A 21610-nucleotide genomic window follows, 5' to 3' on the forward strand; every position below is an offset into this window, starting at 1 on the left:
TTAGGCTATCTTACTCTGGTAAGTATTAAACAAGCAAACAAACAAAAAACAACCCTGATCTCCAGGTTAAAAAAACTGACCTGATTTGTAATATTTTGATTTCACTGAAAGTAGAGTTGAATGGATATGTAGCAGATTGGATTTTGTGTGCAGGTAAGAGTCAGCTCCAGCATACCAATAAATTTGGCACAGTGCATCATCACATGTAATATGTTTTCATAAACATTATGTATTACATGTACTATTCATACAGATATAATGCTTAGGACCCTGTATTACATTGCATGTTTAAGAGTCAGTCTTTCCTCCTATACTATGTACTTCTTGAGGGCAGAGATTATGATTATATAGTTTGGAAAAGCTCACAAGATAATCTGACTTCTTTCCTTTGGTCCTTCTCACCCCAGTTCAGGAATAAATGCCCATGTCCTCATTATGATGTGTGGATATGACCACCCAGTTTACCTCCATCCTTCTCAAGGCTGAACTGGCTAAGTCATCTTTGCTACCCCATTGCCTCATCGGCCCATTTCTTGTCTTTAAAATATGCCTCCTTTTTCCTGTGTCTTTTTGAAAAATATTAACTGAATGACTGTATTGTTGAACTAATGAGCTAAGAAGGTGGGGGAATATTGAAATAATAACAGTCCTGAAAACTGGTGCAAATACCAGATCATTAGTTTGGGTGAGACAGAAGTGCCCATCACTTGGCCCTGGAAGATGATGGCTGCAGATAATGAAGAGTAACAATAATGCTAGTAAGAAAGCAAGTAACACATAGAGTAAATAAGATATACTATGAGAGTCATTTGCCTGAGCATTTTCTCTCCATTTTAAAAATTAATCATTACAGTGACCCCCATGGGATATGCAGCATTATTTCTATTTTACAGAAATTAACAGCAAGGGACACGTGGGAGAGAGGAATGTCTGGACCCTTAATGATAAGTATGGGAACATAATTCAAAGCCCCACTGGATTAGATTGGAATTAAAGAGAAGGTGTTATGGCTGCTATGGAAATACACGCTGGCTCAATTGGGATTAATTCAAGGAAGTTGGGGATGCTAAATCTGCACATGGGAAATCAGTGGATTTATCGATAGAGAGTTGAAGGAGACAGAGAAGAGGAAGCAAAGGACAAGAGTGCATGTAAGGAGTCTAAATCCACACAAATAAGAAGCATGGAATTGGGATGGAGAACGATTTCACCTGTACCTACTGTACAGGGAGTGCCTTCTTTTTCCGAGAGATGTTTTCTTGAATTTGAATTCCGTTTATATTCACAATATAACCCTGTTAGATAGGTATTCTTCTCTCATGTCTCTGCATCTGTGCTGTTTGTATTTCACTATTATTTCCTTCCACAAGACTGTGAGTTCCATCTTCAGTGCTTGCTCCATGGTAGCTGCAAATGATTCTGGTCAACAACCACCAAAAAAACAGAGGAAACTATCACAGAACTTGTTCTGCAAAGAGATAAGCAACTTGAATCTCTCCATTTGTAAGTTGCCATTTATATTTTCACTTAGTGGTCACCCTACTAAGTTTGTACTAATTTGTATATAGAAAACCTACAAAGTTTTTGTAAGCTGGAATAAAGAGATTTAATACTTTTGATGGAACCATATTATGAAAGGAATAAAATTGTGTCTGTACTAATTTGTGCCACACTTAAATATTAAAAGCTCTTCAACATTATTTAACCCTTGAAATACAGTATATAAAAATGATTTTGATTAAGAAAAAATTCTAGACTCAAATCTGGTACTATGATTTTTTATATACAGCGTAGTGAATATGTAACAATCCTTCTCTCCAGTATACCTGAAAATCATTGACCTTGGGAATTATATCAGAACTCCAGGTTGCAGATTACAAAACCCCAAAATGAATTAATTAGGCACAGCTAGGAATGCTTTAGCTCAAGGAATAGAAGGTATAGATGAACATCCAATGTATGAGAAAGTTGAGGGTACAGCTGGGGCTTAACGACTCCTAGAAACAGGGCTCAAAGGACTAATGCACTCACTGAGCTGCCATTTGTCTATTTTTATCTTTTTTTCAATATATAAAAGCTATAAAGTTTTCCTTTATATGGCAGAAAATATAGATTTTAATAGTTTCTATGTTTTTTGCCTCAAGTTTTTGAACCTCAGACACAGACTTATCCTGATTAGTCTGGTAGGATGGGGTTCCCACGCCTGCACTAGTTACTTCAGCATCAGGGAATTCTATTTTCACCAGCTGTGGTCAGGTTCTCACTCTTGGACCAATGACGGTACTTGGGAGATGGAGTCCTGAAAACATGGCCTCTACTGAGAGAACCATTAACAGATAGCAAGAATTCTTGAAGAAGGAGAGTATTGGGCAGACCAAATAGACAGTCAGGACAAGAGTATAGAGAGAGAGATTCCAGCTCTCACACTTACTGTTACTGGGGACTCAGTAACCTCTTTAATATGGTTCAAAATGGCCCTTGGGTAGCCACTCTCAGATTTCAGCAGGCTTTTTTTACAGGTCAGATTTACCAGGCATAGCTCCCTCCCTGTCGTTTATTATTCCTTCTCACAAAAGGAGTACTGTTAGTATTCACAGCAACACTTAATAAAATGAAATCATCTATTTACTCAATACCAAAGGCAGTGTTGGATATTAATTAACCCTTATTGTTGCTATAGAAAAATAATAACAACATTTCTTTATTCTTTTATTGCTGAGATGGTAATTTAGCAGTAGTTCCATTCCTGTCTCTTTCTTTAATAGGCACTGACCTTTAACAAATATCGACAAATAACATTCATATTTTCCTTCTCAGTCCTTGCCCCCTCCACCCGTTGTCTCCACTCTGTCTTTCAAATCACAGTGGGTCACACAGAGGACACATGCTGGATGTTTGGATTGTAGAATTACAAGCTTCACAGCCAATTTGTATTTGCATAAAAGCAGACTCCTTTTTCAGACATTAGACACACATTGCAGCATTCAGCCTGCCAACTTTATTACTGTTCATTTCACCATCCCACAGTAGCTCTTGCTGAAAAGAGTAACATAAATCTCAGCAGTATAAAGCTAGTGTCCCATAATCACTCATCAAAGAAATAAGATATTATCTGAGTCTGTGATACACATCAATGATATGGTATTTGTCAAACAATTTATGATTTGGAAACAAAGGTGATAAAATCTAATTGAATATTTGAACCAGACGTCTTGAAGGATAAAAGTAGAACTCAAGGAAAAATTATACGCACCCTTTATTTTGGCTGGGAGGGCTATGCCAGCAGTACCATCAAAATACCTGGGTACAAATGTGGCAGCATAATAAAAGTCCTTGGATAGGAAAAGACTGTCCCGTATATATTAAAACAGACAGGCACAAACACCCTCCATATACACAGTGTGTTCACATTATAAGACCTTCTCTGTGACTTGCTGAACCAGCTGATGAGTTACTCCATATTCGAAGATTTACGCTAAGCCTTTTCTTTCCAATTTTCCTTGGTACTGCAGGAGTTACTGATGCTGATTGAACTCAGTGGCTCAATAAACAACTTCGCTATCTCAAAAAATACACCCTCTTTGCCAGAAAGATGTTTGGAGTCACGCCAAGAGAAAGAAAAAAAAAATTCTGATCAACAGAGAGAAGGGACTGCATTGAAACGTAGGCACTCCTATTTTTACTCTGGTCATAAATCATTATCCGCTCTGGCATTGATTAATTGGTCTTCCTCAAATCCTTCAGAATTCTTATGAAAATCCGGGATAAAGGATGATCACAACATTGGTGACAGATCGAAAGGGATACATTTTTGAAATGCTGTCTGGAGATAACAGAGCCTAGACAAAGCTGTACCACGTGTGCAGCAGCTTTTTGGTTATTTACATTTTTTAAGTGATTCCGTTCCTTTTGTCAAACTCTTCACTCACTCCCTTTCTTATCTCAGGTCTACAACCAAGCCTGAGAAAAGTGAGGGTGGCGTGCTCTGCGTACTCCACCTGTCAGGGCGACACTGGGGCTTCTGGGACCCATTGACAATTCTAATTCTTCATGGTTTATTGCTAATGATCAAGTTTTGCATTGATAATTTAATAGAGTATCTTAAATGGTTATCAATGGGCTAAAACAGCTGTCTGAATGTCACATATGGTCAGTCTCATGGAGATTAGACTTGTAATTCTAACAATAGTTTCACTTTGAGAATTAATAAGCTTTTCATGTGAGTATCAATGTTCAACCACATTTTTTTTTATTGAAGTATAGTCAGTTACAATGTGTCAACTTCTGATGTACAGCACAGTGTCCCAGTCATGCATATACAAACATATATTCATTTTCATATTCTTTTTCATTAAAGGTTATTATAAGACATTGAATAGAATTCCCTGTGCTATACAGAAGAAACTTGGTTTTCTAATCTATTTTTATATATAGAGGCTAACATGTGCAAATCTCAAACTTCCAAATTTATTCCTTTCCACCCACTTTCTCCCAGTAACCGTAAGATTGTTTACTATGTCTGTGAGTCTGTTTCTGTTTTGGAGATGAGTTCATTAGTGTTCTCTTTTTTCTTTTTAGATTCCACACATGAGTGATATCATATGATATTTTTCTTTCTCTGTCTGGCTTCCTTCACTTAGAATGACAATCTCTAGGTCCATCCATGTTGCTGCAAATGGCATTATTTTATTCTTTTTGACTTACTTCACTTTTCAGTGACTGGATTCCTTTCACTTTTGTTTCTTTGTTTTAAATTAGCATTCTCATTACACTCTATAGCTTATAATTATCATCATAAATGATACATATTGCTCAGTAAAGAAGGTCTATTACTATATATCAATAAAGATTAAAAGTGTGGTAAGGCACGGGAAAAGAAAAAAGAAATAGATGAATGGGTTACATTCAAGAGCCCAGATATAAACCCATGAACATATGGACACTTGGTGTATGACGAGGATACAGACACTGTTGTATATGGTTGGCTTAATAAATGATGTTGGGAAAATTGACTTATTATATGAATAATAATAAATCTAGATGCCTATTTTACACTACAAAAAATGTTTAAATTTAGGTGGATTAAAAATGAGTGAATGGTAATACTGAAAATCTTATGAAACTTTATGAACATATCCCCACTCCACCCCTAGAGTGATGAAAGTTTTCACAAGATCTCCAAAGCAAAGAACCTAAGATAAAAATTAAGTTTAACGAGATATTAAGTAGACAGTGTAGATTACGTTTAATTGCGTTCTATGGTGATAGTAAATCATCCAAGTTCCAAAGTTTTAGAGGATTTAAAAATAGAAAGAGAAGTAAATGGACAGTTTACTGTTATGCCTAAATTAATTCTAAAGCCATTTATTCATCCATTTTCAAAGAAAATATCATGTGATTATACAAAACTGAGCTTTGTAATCAATCACAAGAAAGAGGCATATTGTCAAAGTATTATTACATGTTCACATTTTAATTAACAAATGCTTATACTGCACAAACATGGGGCAAAGCATTGTTCTAAGTACTGGTAGGAATCTTAACTACTTTCATCATTGTAACCGTCATGAAATTGGTACTATTATGATCATCCCCTTTTACAAATGAAGAGAGCGTGAAGAGCTTTGTAACTCACCCTAGGTAAGAATAAAGAAATGCGCAGACTGAGACATGAACCTAGGCAGTTTGGTGACAGATCTGCCCTCCCAACCATACCTGGTGTTGCTGTCCTCAACATTTTGTATAGAAACAGCCATTAACTTTAGAATGCTCTTTCTTCGGGAAAATATTTGCCTTTTGCTTTAGTTTTTTTTCGAAGCATCTCATATATTTTAGCTACAATCATGGAAAAAGAAAGCAAATAGTCCACTTAGCGACAATTAAATATTTCCAGCTCACCAATGTAGCCTTGTAACAAAGTTCCTACACCCTTCTAGGATCATGATATATTCCCATTTTTTAATGTTTTCGATTAATCTGTAATTTAAGGATAAAGAGCAAAATAATTCTTAACCTTTCTCAAACATGTAAAAATTAGCATTAAGAAAAATAGAATAAGTATAAAAATTAAGTAAGATGGAAATATACTTGGGAGAATTTGGATTGGATTAAATGAAGTTAAATAGCCTTAGTTCCTTACACGTCCAAAAACTTGAAGCACATCTGGGCTCTTGACAACTATCAGTTGAATGAATCGGTGAACACATGGATGCGTGCTACAGTTCTCAGTCTCTTTGAGGGAAAATTAACTAAAATACTGTAATATTTAAAATTCTATCTATCTATCTATCTATCTATCTATCTATCTATCTATCTATCTATCTAATCTACCTACCTACCTATCTATCTATCTATCTATCTATCTATCTATCTATCTATCTATCTAATCTACCTACCTACCTATCTATCTATCTATCTATCTATCTATCTATCTATCTATCTATCTATCTATCTATCTATCTATCTATCTACCTACCTACCTACCTACCTATCTATCTATCTATCTATCTATCTATCTATCTATCTATCTATCTATCTACCTACCTATCTATCTATATGAATTACTAGTCTGGGAGACAGAGACCCCAGAGAAGTCTAAGTGGTGCAGAATAGAGAAGACTGTTATTTCTCATAGGTCAAACACATGTCTTTTTTAAGACAGTCATAACTTCTTGGTGTTGGAAAGGTGCTTATATATCATCAAGTCAAATGCTCCATCCAACCTTGTACTCCTTTATGTCATACTCCTGACAAGTAGGAAGTCGTCTCTTTGAAGAGCTCTGGAGGTAGGGAAGCCAAGACTTTCCAATAAAAATGGACTAGTGGGAAATGAAATCAAGTGAGATTCAGGCTTCTTTGATTTTAGTTCTGGCTGAGCCATTAAGGAGCAGAGAAGTGAGGCATTTGATCTTGCTATGTCCACATCTCCTCACAGAGAAAATAAAAAATAATGAACGTTCAATGTGCTCATTCTATGATTGTATTTTTGAATAGATTGTCATTAGAAAAGTCTGTATACAATCCACCAATGTTGGTCTCCATGTAATGGTCACCAAAAATTTAGAGATAACCCTTCAAGAAGTAATTGCTTTTTTGTTCTGGATATTTCTTGCTTCATAACAAACCACCACCAATCTTAGTGGCTACAAACAACAACATATATTTTGATTATGGATTTGCAAGTTGCTCAGAACTTGGCAGTCATCAGCTTATCCCTGCTTTACTCGGCTTTAGCTGGGATGATGCAAAGACTGGCTGCTGAAGTATTGTTCACTCAGTCTCATGGTTGATGCTGGCTGTTGACTTCGACCTTAGCTTGTGCTGGTGGCCAAAACATTTACACGTGGCTTCTCCATGTGACCTAAGCTTTCTTCCTCACAAAATGGTGGCTAGATCTCAAGGATGGTTGTCCAGAGACACAACTAGGTAAGCTGTATCATCTTGTAGGACCTAGATTTGGAACATTATTCAGTGTCACTTTTTCATCTATCTATTCACGAGGAGTAAGTCACTAAATTTCCACTTAATTCAAGGCAAAAGGAATCAAACTCCACCTTTGCATGAGAAATGTCAGTCTTCTATGTTAAGCCTTTAAAACATTTGAATATTAATATCCTAGTCCCTTCAATTTTATCTTTTCTTTGCTAAATGTATTGTTCAATTTCTTTAAACTTTTCTATCAGACACATTTTAGGTTCCTAACACCATCTTTTTGACTTGACTCTAAATAAAAATCCTTTTCATTGGCTGTGTTGAATGAGACAGTTCTTCTTAAAACTGTGAAGCAGTAGTTCTCAAAATATGATTCTGAGATCCCTGGGGGTTTCTAAAATTGTTGGGGGTTCTGCAAAATAAAAACTGCTTTCCTAAAAATACTAAGGCATTATTTTTCTTTATCACTCATTTTCTCAAGAATATACAGTGGAGTTTTCCAATCCTACACAACAAGTGATTTCACTGTTGAAAGACACTTAAAAAAATGGTAAAAGTGTGACTCTCCTTTGGATGTAAAATGATCATGTGATTAAGCTTTATTCTAGTCACTAACTGAGAGAACCATGCATATAAGGGAACCAGTTTAAAGAAAAATTCAAAAAGCCCAAATTCATATGGAGAAAAGGAATGTTGAAATGAATTACAAATGGAGGCAAATCTCCACCACCACCACCCCACAGAATTCAGGGGAAAACATTTGAAAACATTTGAAAAAAACCAGAAAAGAGAACACTTGTACATCTCTCAGCTACCTACAGAGTGGTAAATAGTTCTCACAGAGGATATTCCTCCCCTGATCCCTCACTTTCCCAACCCCCTAACCGAGAAGAGGACAGTCAACACCAAGAGAAGTTTGTGAAACAGACCTTGAAATAACCCTTATTATTTTCCCTTGAAGCCTAAATCACCTTTCCTTTATTAGATTGGTAGATAAGCTCCCAAACTCTTTGAGTTATGCTTCTTTTCTGTGAATTCCTGTGTACGTAAGATAGTAGGAAAAGTTACACGTCTTGCCTTTTGTTAATCTGTCTTGTTGATTTCATTCACAGCCCTCTCAGTCACTGAACCTGACAGGAGAAAGGGAAAGCTTTTCCTGACTGATAGTTAACTGTTTTCTTTATTCTTTCTCATGGTAGATTCATGGAGAATTGAACTCCAGACACGCTGCATGTCCAATTTTTCCTGGTCATATAAAATTGGCCAATCTGGTAATTCTATCAAAAGTAGAAATAATCTGACTAGTTCTTAGGAAACTGACACAGGTCCTCGATGAGTACCATGTTCTCCATTAAGTTCTTAGACATCTTTCATTCAACATCCCAATTCATAATCTCTCAAGATTGACACCAAGATTCGTTGTGCTATACCTGGAAGAATCCAATTTGGGCTCTTTAAAGAAAAATGGGACTGCATTTTTTCATCTCCACTCTTCTGGCACCGCTTTCATTTTCTGCTCCTTTTATCAGATTACCACTAGTGGTCCAATGGTCTTCCCCGATTTCAGTTAATTTCTATATATTTAAAAAAAATCCTTAATTTTCTCTGTTGTCAAAGATTATTCTCAAGTCCTTAGAGATTTAGTGTATAGTTAGATTTACTTTCGGCATGACCTTTCAATCTCGTCTGTACTCTCTATGGTTTATTGAGGTTGTCACCCTTAACTTCAGATGATTTTAGATCTGGACCACTACACTCTCTGACATCTCCTGCCTCTCATTTTTTCAGGTCTGTGGAACACTCCTTGGACTCCCTAGGATAGTGTTCGTGGAAGTATGATCAATTACCACCCATGTCAGAATCCCTGCCTTTGCTTGCTAAAAATATGTATTTCTAAACAACAACACATTTCTACCCTATCAGAATATGTGGTTTGAGTTGAATGTCTGTCATTTGTAACCAAAAGATTTTAAACTGACATTCTTATAATGTTAAACCTTCAGGAGTTTTTGCTATCTTACTCATTTAGTCTTCATAAAACATTATTAGCCCTATTTTATGATTGAGGACACTGGAGAACTAGCTCAAGGTCACAGAGCTAGTAATTGTCAGAGCTGGGAATCAAATCAGAGCTGTGTTTAGTTTTCTCCCTCCTCATGTCTCATAGACGGATTAAACACCTGAGAGGCACTGGGAAGGGCTTGGTGACAAAAAAATAACTCTCATTGGCCCTGCCTCAGAGTCTGAAATCCTCAGCCTTCTCCAACAACTCTTTCAGTTCAAGGCAGCTGTTTAAATGCAAATTATATGTGGAAGGGTGTCACATTAATAGCTACTACCAGGTATTAACTCCTAAACACAAATCAATGTTCTTGTTCTCTAGACTAGAAGGGACTCTTAAAGAGTGTAACATTTGTAGGAAATTTTTGAACTGAAAGCGAAGGGAATAGGAAAGGTTGGGAGCAGAAGGACGCTGTCACGGCGGGGGACTTGGCCAAGGGACAGACCCCAAGTGCTGGGAGGTGGGCAGACCATGACAAGTGAAGGGAGGACCAGGACGAGGACACATGCTCAAAGGGCTGTGCAAAGGGTTGATAAAAGCAAGGATTACCTGCTTCCCATTTTTGCACAGAACCGTTTCAAATTCTGGCATCCATTTTGATCTTGCTTCAGTCTTTATGATAAAACACAGGAAATTACCCCCTGAATGTGTAGCGTGTGTTAAATATGAAGAATTAATCCAAGACTGCCAAACCTAATTCACATAAGGTCCCAGCATGAGCTCACATTCAATAATCATTAACATCTTTAACCTATTCTTCAAGTTCTTTAATGAATAAATGTGTCTAATTCCCTTAGAATGTAGGACAATTGGACCGTTCTTCTGCAGTGTCCTATATATATACAATGTAAAATATGACATTCGAGGGATTGAATTACGCAATAAACATTACCGGGTTGCTTTGTTGTCAGAATCGTAACTAATGGAATGAATGTTGGAAAGGTGTTGCAGAAGCAGCCGTAGATTTATAATTTTCCCATGAATTACTCATAGAAGGAGATTTCACAAACCAATAAAGTAATTCCGAGGCTGCATAAATTACTAAATTACTTGTTAAGTTAAAAAACAAGTGACAGAGCTATTTGTGTCATCGTGGTTAAATGTCAGTGCCTAATAAATTTGTTGTAAAATGTTTCAAGATTTTTTTTTTCAAATGGTCATCGTTTAGATTTGGATTAACAATAAAAAGCAGGAGCTTTTCCTAAAGCTCTAGGTGAACAATGGCACTTGAAAATGAAACACTGGCAAATTGCCCATCTCCTGTGGGAAAAGGAGGAAGGAGGCGGCAGCATCTTTGTAAGCAATCACGCTAGAGAAGGCAGGCTTCTTCCTGGGGCATTAACAACATCTCAACAGGACTCAGAGATTTTTGTCAAGAGCCACAATTTACACAATAATTACACTCATTGGAGCAAATGCTGATCCCAAATTGCCTCCTACTTCTTGTCCTTTCCCCAGATCAAATGTTTTGTCCATGTACCCGAGTTGTTTTAAAGGATTAGTTTATTCATGTATTCATTTAATAAATACTAGCTTTTGTGTGTGTGTTTTACTTCTCCAAGGAAGCAATTCATAGAACAGACACCCTTTTCCCTTCTGTTAGTGTATTAAAATAAAAAAAGGAATATGTTTTGGAGGCTCCTGACATACCTAAGCAATAACTCTCTTATATATCTAAGGAAAATAGATGTGTTTAACAGTGTGAAAATGTGTCTAGGCATGCTAATCATATATTTTTTAAGTTAAAAAAATTTTTTTTAAATTGTAAGTTAGAGATTTGCAGATACTAACCACTATGTATAAAATAGATTAAAAAAACAAGTTTCTTCTGTATAGTACAGGGAACTGTATTCAATATCTCACAGTAACCTATAATGAAAATGAATATGAAAAGGGATATATGTATGTGCAATGTATGATTGAAACATTATGCCATACGCCAGAAACTGAAACATTGTAAACTGACTATACTTCAATTAAAAAAAACAGAAATAAAAAAATTAATTATATATTTGTTTATTGAAGTATAGTTAATTTACAGTACTTTGTTAATTTCTGGTGTACAGCATAAAGATTCATTTATATATATGTATATATATCCCTATTCATAGTTTTTCATTATAGGCCATTACAAGGTATTGAATATAGTTTCCTGTGCTGTACTGTAGGACCTTGTTGTTTATCTATTTTATATACAGTAGTTAGCATCTATAAATTCTGAATCATAATTTATTAAGAAACACAAAACCAAAGGTAATGCAAGACAACCTGAATTTATGTGGGAACAGCAAAGATTTTATTGTGCATTTTACAAGACAAAGGTAGTTTCTCCAGGCTATTAGTTGCTGGTTTTTCAAGCACAGATGCAAAGCTATCATTTTTCCAGATGAATAGCAAGAGGAAGAAAGGTGCATTGGCGGTGCCCTGTGCTCATGTGCTTACTGTTCACAAAACTTCCACCTATGTCTGTCTTGACGTGGGAATTCACTGAACCGATGATCAGACTCTGCCTTCCTGGTGCCATGAAAGAGAAGGGTAATTTCAGTCCACTGCAGCTCAAACTATTGATGTCCAAGCTCATTATGCATTATTAACTTCTTTATGGTGTTGGGACACCAAAGAGAGATCCTGTTAAGAAGCAGAGAGTGCAAAACAGGATCAGTGGGATATTGTAATCAGGTGGAGGAGCAACTAAAGTGCCTGGGAAAAGACCTCCAGATGGTGATGAAAAAAAGATGACCTCCAGTGGTGAGGCTACACACACTCCTGGAGGGGAGCCTCATGCCTACACGCTGGGAAGGGGGCTTGAAGAAGAAGAAAGAGCAGCCAATTTTTCCTTCTAGGTAGAGATCACGGCAAAAGCCTCCTTGGGGAAAGAGCACAAACCCTTCGAGCAAAAGAAGTTTGTTGATTATCTGTGGATTTCCATCACTCATACTCCCCCCACCCCCACTCCTGACCAGCAAGAATTAGGCATGGACATAGGCATGAAATTATCCCTGCCTACGGTGTCTCGGGGTGTTGGTGCCTCTATCTGAGGTAGCTGGGCTCTGCTGTTTCTTCAGAGTTCTAAAGAATCAAACCAAAAAAAACCAAACAAATAAAAATGAAGAATCAAACCTAATTCACATACCAGGATTTCTCATTTTGAGGCCAAATGAATGTTTTGATATAAGAGGTCTTTTCGCTTCTGCTGATGGAAAAAACATCAATGATTTATCTATTAACAGTATTTTTTCAGCCACTCAAGTTTATCATCTCATAAAGTTGGGAGAATCAAATAAATTAATATTTGTTTTAACATTTAAAATGCTGTACAAATGTGAATTATTTTTGTTATCTTCCTGTTGACATTGAAATTCATGCATTAGGTAATGATGTAAAAATCCACTATGAAATGATGAGTCAACTGCTTGATGTCGGCTCCTACCACTGCCCTCTGGGTTTCCATCAGTGCTGACAATAGTTCCCCAGAACTGTGAAATGAGGTGGTCATGTTTAGAGTGAAATTAAAAAGAGTTCACATGTAATGGTCAAAATTAACCATCAACAGCATTGCCTCAACTTAAGAGAAATAGTCAGTAGTGACTTAGGTGACCTGTGGAGATGATTCCAATATTCCATTTGAAGCTATATATTACTATTTTCTTTTACTAACTGAAGCTCTAATGTAACCAGTCCTATTCAGTTACAGACATACAATCATATGCAAATGTATAAATAAAAATAAATTCAGAAATAAGTGCATATATTTCAACAGGAGGCAAGTATCAAGTGACAAAAATAAAAAAATTCAGTAACAAGTTTGATGTCCCGTATTCAAGGTAGGACAACCCATGCACTGAGGGAGTGGAGCACTCTACAAGCAGTGGGGCTCTGTTCCCAAGAGATTCAGGATGCACATTTTACAGAGCATTGGAAGCGGCAATACGCAGACAAGGCGTGTTTGGCTAGGAGGCCAGGGATTTCCTCATAAAGTGAGCAGGTCCATTTTCCAGGGTAAGTTAAGCTCACTAAAGCTGAGGTGGAGGATTGTAATTGGTGAACGTGAGGTTTCCTTGACAGTGAGGCCTCTACCCTGAAGGCCAGATGATTTAGGTTTCGATTTGCGATGTGGACCGGGTCACCGGGGTGGCCTCCATTCTGTGGGTCCCACCTGATGGAAGGAATACCTAGGTGTGTCATTTAGAAACCAGGAGCTTAGAAAGGAAGAACGTGCCTCTGTAAAGTGCACGATGACACAAAAAGACAGTCCCTTGGGCTGGGAAAACTATTCAGCCATGTATTTTGAGCTGGGCTTGAATGATCACATTACTTACTCAAAAAAAGCCAGAATGAATCATGAAGTCAAAAAATGATCTATATTTCTGCACACTGGATTAGTGTACATTGTGCTCACAGTGTACACATCATGGTCCCACAGAGAAGAGAGTTACTGAGAGAATGTGGGGATGTGTGTCTGGGGAGGTGTGTTTGTATTTCCAGGAGTGGGGAAACAGTGAAGGGAATGTTTGATCGGAGTCATTTTGTCCATTACATTATGTAATATTCTCTGGAAAAATGAAACTCGTAAAGGATAAGAGGTGTGAAATGCCATGGTACGTCTGGGGGAGGAGGACCACTCTGCGCCAGACCCTTAGCTGTGAGGTATTGTAGACATGCAAGAGAGGAGGGAGGAGAAATCCTTCGCCCGGCTGGAGAAGCAGGCAACGGTACTTCATCAGCCTGCAAGGAAATCTCATCTTTCCATCCCCACAAGATCTCCTTCAATATTTACCTTAGGTTATTGATGCACAATTACAACTCTTTAGTCGTTAATTCATTGAGAGCAGTATTTTCTTACTCAGGTCCAAACTTCTATCCTTTGCAATCTACCTGGACAAACCTGGCACCCTGTAAATATGGGAAGTAAGAGAGGAGGGAAAGAATCGCAAACTCTAAGACAAGACCTGCCAAGGGGGTCTGACTCCCTCCACCAAGATGCGTGAGATTCTTCTCCACCTCCATCATCAAAGCAGGATGCTCCATGGCATTGGGGTTGAGGGGGAGGGGAGGAGGTTCTGCAGATGCATCACAGGAGTGAGTACAGGCTTAGCTGTTGTCATGTGTGGCTGCTTAACACTTACTTACAGAGAGAACACCACATCTGAAAACTGGGGTGAAGGCATGCCTACCTAACTAAACGGTCCTATGACTCTAGCCTCCTGCCATCTCTAACATTCCAAGACTACATCCAATTGTATATTGGACAGAGGCAGACAGCATTACGGATGCCTAATGATTTCATTAACAACAGAACTCTCATTAGAGCAAGGTGCTAAAAATGAAATGCACTGTTCTTTAATAACCAGCAAAAGAACCTGAAATGGGCTTAAATGTAATTTCACTCTAGCAAGCTGTGAATAACCTGCTTCCAATCACTGCAGAAAGTGCTCTGTATTCATGTAGGGGAGAGAGAACACTTCGGTCCTTCCAGTGGCTACAGATTAGCGTGGCCATTAGCACAACCTTATAAATCCACAAGCTTAGAATTAGTGAAGGCTAGAAGGTCACAGGCTGAAATTTCTCAGAGCACAGCCCTTCAGAGACACTTCAGAAACAGTTTTATAATTTCTCCTTGAACTCATGTGCTTTCTGCATTAGACTGTTTACATTTTGACACACATCATGTCAGTCAAGTAAGAGAAGACAGACATCAAGTGCTCATGGGCCCTAATATACCATTTAGGAAGAAGCCACCAGCTGTGGCAAGGAAAATGTGAGGGAAGAATACAATCTTTTTAAAGAACCCTTTGAAACATAAAATAAAAATTACAGTGTGCCTTGCTGCTTGATTGTCTCCTGTACAAAGGCAACTGACACTGACTGGAATCTGTGGCCTTGCAGCCCACATGCCTTCCCGATGATCTAAACTACTCAGGCTTGAAATGAGAAAACTTGAGGCCTCGTCTTGTGTGTAGACTCATGCGGGCACTTGGTTGTTTTCAATCAAACTTCAATATGAAGCACCCCTCCGTCTTCTCCACCCCGCACTCTCTTAAAACCAAAACAAAATCAAAATCTGACATGAAAAATGTTGTTCCAATGCTTGCTGAACATTGTCACTTGAAAACTGCATCAAAACTTTCACAAATAAATAGGTACTAGTTTATTCCTGGTGATCATAAGATTAATATTGAACCTCAACATTGTCATTTCTCAGCTAGTCAATAGTCCTTTCCCAGAATGTCACCAATTCTGAATTTGGGGCTAGATATAATTAAGTGTCACTGGCTGAAAATTCCTTGAGGAGCTGACCATTGCTGTCTGAGTACAGCTTCCGGCAAGAGAGAAATACATCTGTTTCAACCTGTTTAATGCTAGTTGCCAGCATCTCCAAAGAAGTAAGATGCGACAGTTTTGATTTTGACTTAGTGCATGACGTTCTCAGGATGAGAGCTAATTTGTGTTAACCAAATCCTATATTCCATCTATTGCTTCCCAGACTAAATCAATTAAACCATATACGTTATTTGTTTGTTTGTGTGTTTATTTATTTATTTCTGTCAGAGGCTCAGTATCAGCCTCTGGTTGGACTCTTGGTCTGCTCTCATGGAGATGTACGGGAAGCCAGTGGACAGCACTGATGAAGTGTCTGCACGGCGACCACGTGGTTGGCGGTGCTCTCAGATGTCAGTGTGCGTTAGATCCCCTGGGTGGCTGTTACAAATGCAGACGCTAGTGCCTTATTTCACGTCTACAGAATCAATATCAAGAGGTGGATCCGAAGCTACATCCTGAAAAGCATCATAGAAGATGCAGATGAACCTGGGGTCTATATTTTGAAAACACTGGTTTATAATCCAGGAGGAGTCCACCAGAATGGAATAGTAAAAGAAAGGTACTGGATTTAGAAGCAAATTACCTTGGTTCCATTCTAATTTCTTGATTTGTTAATGGTGTTCTTGCCTTATTTAATTAGCATCAGTAAGCCTTAATTTTTTTATCAATAAAAACAAGGAAGATCTAAAATATTATGTTTTTATCCTAAAGGATCCATCTAGCAGTATAATCCAACTCACTGTTAATGTATTTTTGAAGGAATTTTAGTTTTTTTTTTTTTTTAATTTATTTACTGGCTTTAGAAAAAAGAAATCTAGACTAGGGTAGTGTTGAGAAAATTTTCATTGAAATAATAATGTTCACCCTACAACACTCTTTGAAAAACTGCAGTTCTAAAGTAGAGATGCATGAAAATAGCTCTATTTTTATTTACAAGGATTTGAAATAGGTCAACATTCGTGATTTAGTGCACAACCAAAAACCGGGTCCTGATACTAGTGAAATAAACAAATAATAAAAAAGAAAAAATCCCAAACCATCTTAGGCCTCAGAATGTATGGCATGGCCAAAGAAACAAAACAAAACTGAGGGCTTGGTAGACATACAACACATTTGGGGTCTAGGCCCTGTTCCAGAACTCAGATCCTGGTAATTTATACCATCTACCCCCAACCTCTAAGTTAAATGTCAAAAGAGAAAGAAATTGACAAAAATGTGCTCTTCCCTTCCAAAATTATACTCTTTAAACTATTCCAAAATAATATTAGCTCCAGAGTTAACTGCTTATTTTATTTCCTTACTGTGAAGAAATTATTATTATGTGTTTAGCTATTAGGGTTGTTGCCAGGGTGATTGTCACACACACCACATTACAAGGAGGAACTGAGCTTCTTGAAATCTCCTCATTTACAGACACTCCTCACTCTCCCATCACTTAAACAAAAAGAACATTTTGGTGAAAAACATTTACGTACTCTATCTCCTCCTGCCTACAGCAGAAGATTAAATCATATGGATGGAATTTTATGTACCAACTTTGCAAAGGTAGCTTGATGTATACAACTTGGCAAGGGTGGAACTACAAGTTGGGGGGAGACACCAGAATAATTTATGATTTTCTAAGACCTTACTGATTAAAAAAATTCTTTGTTTCTATAATACTTTTTCTAGTCTTTATTTCTAATTAAATCTTATCAAAAGTTAACACAAACCAGACCAATGACATCGTCTTCAGAATCGGAGAAGTACAACACTAGGCACTTGGCAATTCATCCGTGGATTCTTTTTGCACCTGCACAAGAACTCCTTTCTGAGTTATAGACTTGGAGGCCTAATGCCATGCCTCAAGGGTAGATCAAGGTGTGCCCTGGGATCAACCGTCTAAGTAAATTTCCCAGCACCTGCAAATATTAATTCTTAGTCGAATTTAGACAGCTGAGGCAGTCAAACCCTTTTCTTCTTCTTTTTTTCATGTGGTTCCAATCACAACTATGAATAACTAGATGATGTTTGACATTAATAAATGCAAATGCACTTCTAGATCAGGTTAGTTTTTACAGTATTGAGGAGGGGAGATGCTATTCTCTTTAACTAGTGATTAAAATTAAAATTTATTGTTATTACCAAAGAGAAAAAAATTATTGGGTTAAATATCAATAATGATACAGTATATCAGAAAGAGTTAAATACAAAAATTAATGTGTAAATCCCTAACACTGCTAAGACTTTCAAGTTGGGGATGAGATTGAAATGAGGAGGCCAGAAGTAAGTTCTGCAGGAAGGGGAAGGCTAGAGATGTGGCATTTGTTTCCCTGGCATGGTAAGGAGAAGCCATGAGTGAAAATGCAGGTTTATAGGAGTTTGAATGAAATTAAACCAGGATAAGGGACAGAATAAAATTTTCTAAGACTACACACAAAGCCATCAGACTACAGCATTAGAGCACTCTGTCCTGCCTTAGGAATGTAAAAGAATATAAAGGAATCTAGGAATCTGAAAAGAATAAAGTTTGGAGACGTAGTGTTGCTAAAGAGAGCATGGCCACTTTGTAGAAGCTTCTTCCCATTTTGTATATACACGATGCACATTTTCTGTTTGCTGTGCCAGACCCGCTTCTCTCCTCCACCAGCTCCTGCCTTCTTTCTGTGCCCTGTGAGGCTGACCTTTATAAGCACTCTGGTCCTCTGCTCCGCGCCGAGTTTGTGCGTGCTTAGATCTGCACCATCACCTGGTCTGCTCTCTGACTGATGCAGCCCCAGCAGGGCTCACAGTGTTTTGAAGTTTGTGGAGCTACAGCTTTCCTGCCACTTCTGGCCGAGAGTGCCTCTGTTCTGGGGATTCCTTCAGATCAGATCACCCACAGGCATGACCCTGCAGAACCTTGGCTCCTGCTTCACATTTTTTCCCCTTGTGCCCTGATGCTTCCTCATTGCTGCTGAGTGGGAAACACCACAGGACCACTCAGTGTCCGTTAATAACATGATCCAGAAGATCAAGGGAGTCAACACTTCATAAGGCCATGAATAGCCAATGGGCCCTTCAAATACTTGAGAGACATCCCAACTTCCTATCACTTTTCTGGAGCTGTTTTGTGAAACCAAGGTATCTGCTTGTGGTGAAGAAGGGGCCAGCTCAGTAAAGCGAGTTGTTATATTTGCTCTCCTTGTATTGCTTCCCTCCCTCTTTCCTCAACTCCGCTTCCGCAGGGTTGCACTCCCAAAGAATGTGTCCGTTTAGGCTCTGTTTCAGATACACCTGGTCTAGTACACTATCTGGCTTCTGGTCTGAGACAGTGGGACGTGTGGCATGATATAGGAAGTTCACAAGAAAGTGAGTTTGGTGTTTTTGTTTTCCTTTCTCCACTCTTGCCAATTCCACCCCAGCCCGTTCGTCCAGCTGTTCTCTCTGGGTTCCAGGATCTGCTCCCTCTCCTGGCTCCTTCAGGCCTACGGAGACAGTGACTCCCAGATACTGCCCTACCTCTTAATTGTTTTCTCTTAGCCCTGCCCACTCCTTTGTAGTTAGTCCATTTATAACATATGCTCAGTGATCCCGTTGATTTGTTCGACACCTTCCTTGAAAAGTCTGCAACGGATCCAGACACTTAACCTCATAAGTAAAGTGGGAAATTGACACACTGATAATCTTAGAATAGGAACAATGAAGAAGGTCTGCCAAGCTTATAGAAGGTACAGGGGAACAAAGGTTTTGGCAGACCTGGTACGGGGTGGAATGCCATCAGCACTAACATCTTCCAGGTCTAACACTCCTCGCCCTTGCTCAGGGAGCCATGCAGACCTTAACATCAATCGTGTCTAATGAACGAAATAATAGATGGGAAAATGTGGGTAGTTGGACCTATTTTGAGTTATGTTGATAAAGGATACAAAGCAAGCAGGAAAGGTGCTCTGATATACTAAACCATAAAACAAAAACCACTCAGCTTAGAATCAGAAGAGAGGAGACAGAGCCATCATTGAGATACTTACTAACTATCAGACACTGAACCAGCCATTTCCCTACCCTGAGTCTTAGTGCCCTAATATGTAAAATGGGGATTAAAATGCCACACTACACGGGTCACAAGGCTGTTAAAAGTTTACATAAGATGAAGCATATGAGAGTACATTATTTTGCTAGCGCATTAGTGATATTATAAATATGGATGTAAATGTGTGTGCTTCATGGAAATAACCTAATATGCACAATGGACTGAAAACCAAAATTATGAAACAGAAAACATTGGACACACCTATTTCTTTGGGAAGAGAATAAACCCTGGGCTTAGCCATAGTGGAATTCACATTTTGATATCAATTTATAAATGTTTGCCTAAATAGTGCATTAGATACAATGCAGCGTATAAGTAAAAAATGGTCCATTTTATATTTTTTCCAACAGAAAATTCATTTTCTGGCCAGAATTTTACAAAATGATGTTTTTCTAGTCAATGTGCCTGAATATTTTTCTCTGGCATTCTTGACCATTGTTCCAGTATAGTGGGGAAGAAAAAGTCACCTTTCCAAAACAGACAAAATGTGTGCCTTCTAGGATAACGGCCAAAAGCACAGACCAAGACCCAAGCAAACCCTGGTCGGAGGGTAAGGCTCAGAGCCAGTTCCTCTGGCTCCACAGGCTTTGCCTCATTCTGCAGATAAACCTCAGCTGCTCTGAGCCGCCGCTTTTTGCACAGACTCTGCCTGAAACTGTGGCTCAGGTTCCCACAGGCACTTGATTTGCTCTCATTTCTGAGACTGATTCATGAAGAACATTTATCAACTGTTTCTGCTTTCTTTGGTTCACATGTTGAAGTTTTGCTGACATCCACTGTAGAGGGGAAATCAGATTCAATATCCCATCAATTTTCAGCATAGAAAAGCAAGCACGTTTCAGCTGTGTCACAGCATCAGCAGTAAACATATTTAATAATATCAATTACTGACTTCGACACTTTCATGATCTGGAAAAACATACAACCTCTTGGAGATAGTCTTTTGCAACTAAGAGAAAAATGCATTTATTATAGAGTACGGTGCAAACATTTTCAGTGGGTACTAACTGTGTAGTTACAGGAATAGCATAATCTTTTGTGGTTCTTCATTTTGGAGAATGGAAATCTAGGCTGAGATGCTAAATAAATCATCTAATTCCTTCAGATACGGCTCTTGAAGAAATTTTTGGATTCCTTTAGAGAAGCTCTATTCAAATATTCCAGAGAAGCAAATTAAATTGATTTTTCTAATTTGTAGGAAATTCCACACTGACTCTTGGAAATTACATACAGTTGTATATGTAATTCAGCATCGTGAAGAATAAGTGGGTTTTTGTTGTTTATTATGATGATCACCATACTCGTTAGTTGCTTTATATGCTTTCCCATTTTATTATATCAAAAAATCATATGAAGTAGAAATCAGCATGCCCATTTTATAGAAGAGAAAACAAAGACTCAGAGACGGTAAATAATTCCAAGACGAGAAGCTAGTAAATGGGAGACACAGATTTGAATCCATTTTCTACTAGTTTGAGATTAAGTTCTTTCGAAGATGTTCTGCTGCTATTTCTTTCGTGCAAGAAGGCGTTAGAGATTGATTTCTTTAAAATCTTGGTTTCTAGGACGATAAACAGTATTCTTTTCCAGAAGGAAAATTTTCTCCACTGTTCTCCCTGTGGCCTTGTACATGCATGCTGCTCTGGAGGAGAAGCTCCCTTTGTGATATTTTCCTATAGACTGTAAGTAAAAAAGAAAAAAAGTGCCTCGTCACAGTTTTTTGTAGGACCTGTTGCAGTCAGCTA

At 38.1% G+C, this 21610-nt stretch overlaps 1 long non-coding RNA gene across 6 annotated transcripts in view; it reads right to left on the reverse strand.

The window, feature by feature from the left end:
* The window catches only part of LOC105073195 (uncharacterized), a 731725-nt gene that overhangs the window by 22493 nt on the left and 687622 nt on the right, over positions 1-21610 (reverse strand). For 2 of the 6 annotated variants that reach the window (XR_012506239.1, XR_835673.3), the window contains one exon: positions 11699-21545. The exons of 1 other annotated variant lie outside the window; for it this stretch is intronic. This is a non-coding gene — a long non-coding RNA (uncharacterized LOC105073195). Of the gene's footprint in view, positions 1-11698; positions 21546-21610 lie in introns of those variants that run through there. 3 more of the 6 variants (XR_012506242.1, XR_006726910.2, XR_012506241.1) reach the window with 3 other exon arrangements.

Source organism: Camelus bactrianus, chromosome 1 (genome assembly GCF_048773025.1).
Source record: "Camelus bactrianus isolate YW-2024 breed Bactrian camel chromosome 1, ASM4877302v1, whole genome shotgun sequence".
NCBI lineage: Eukaryota > Metazoa > Chordata > Mammalia > Artiodactyla > Camelidae > Camelus > Camelus bactrianus.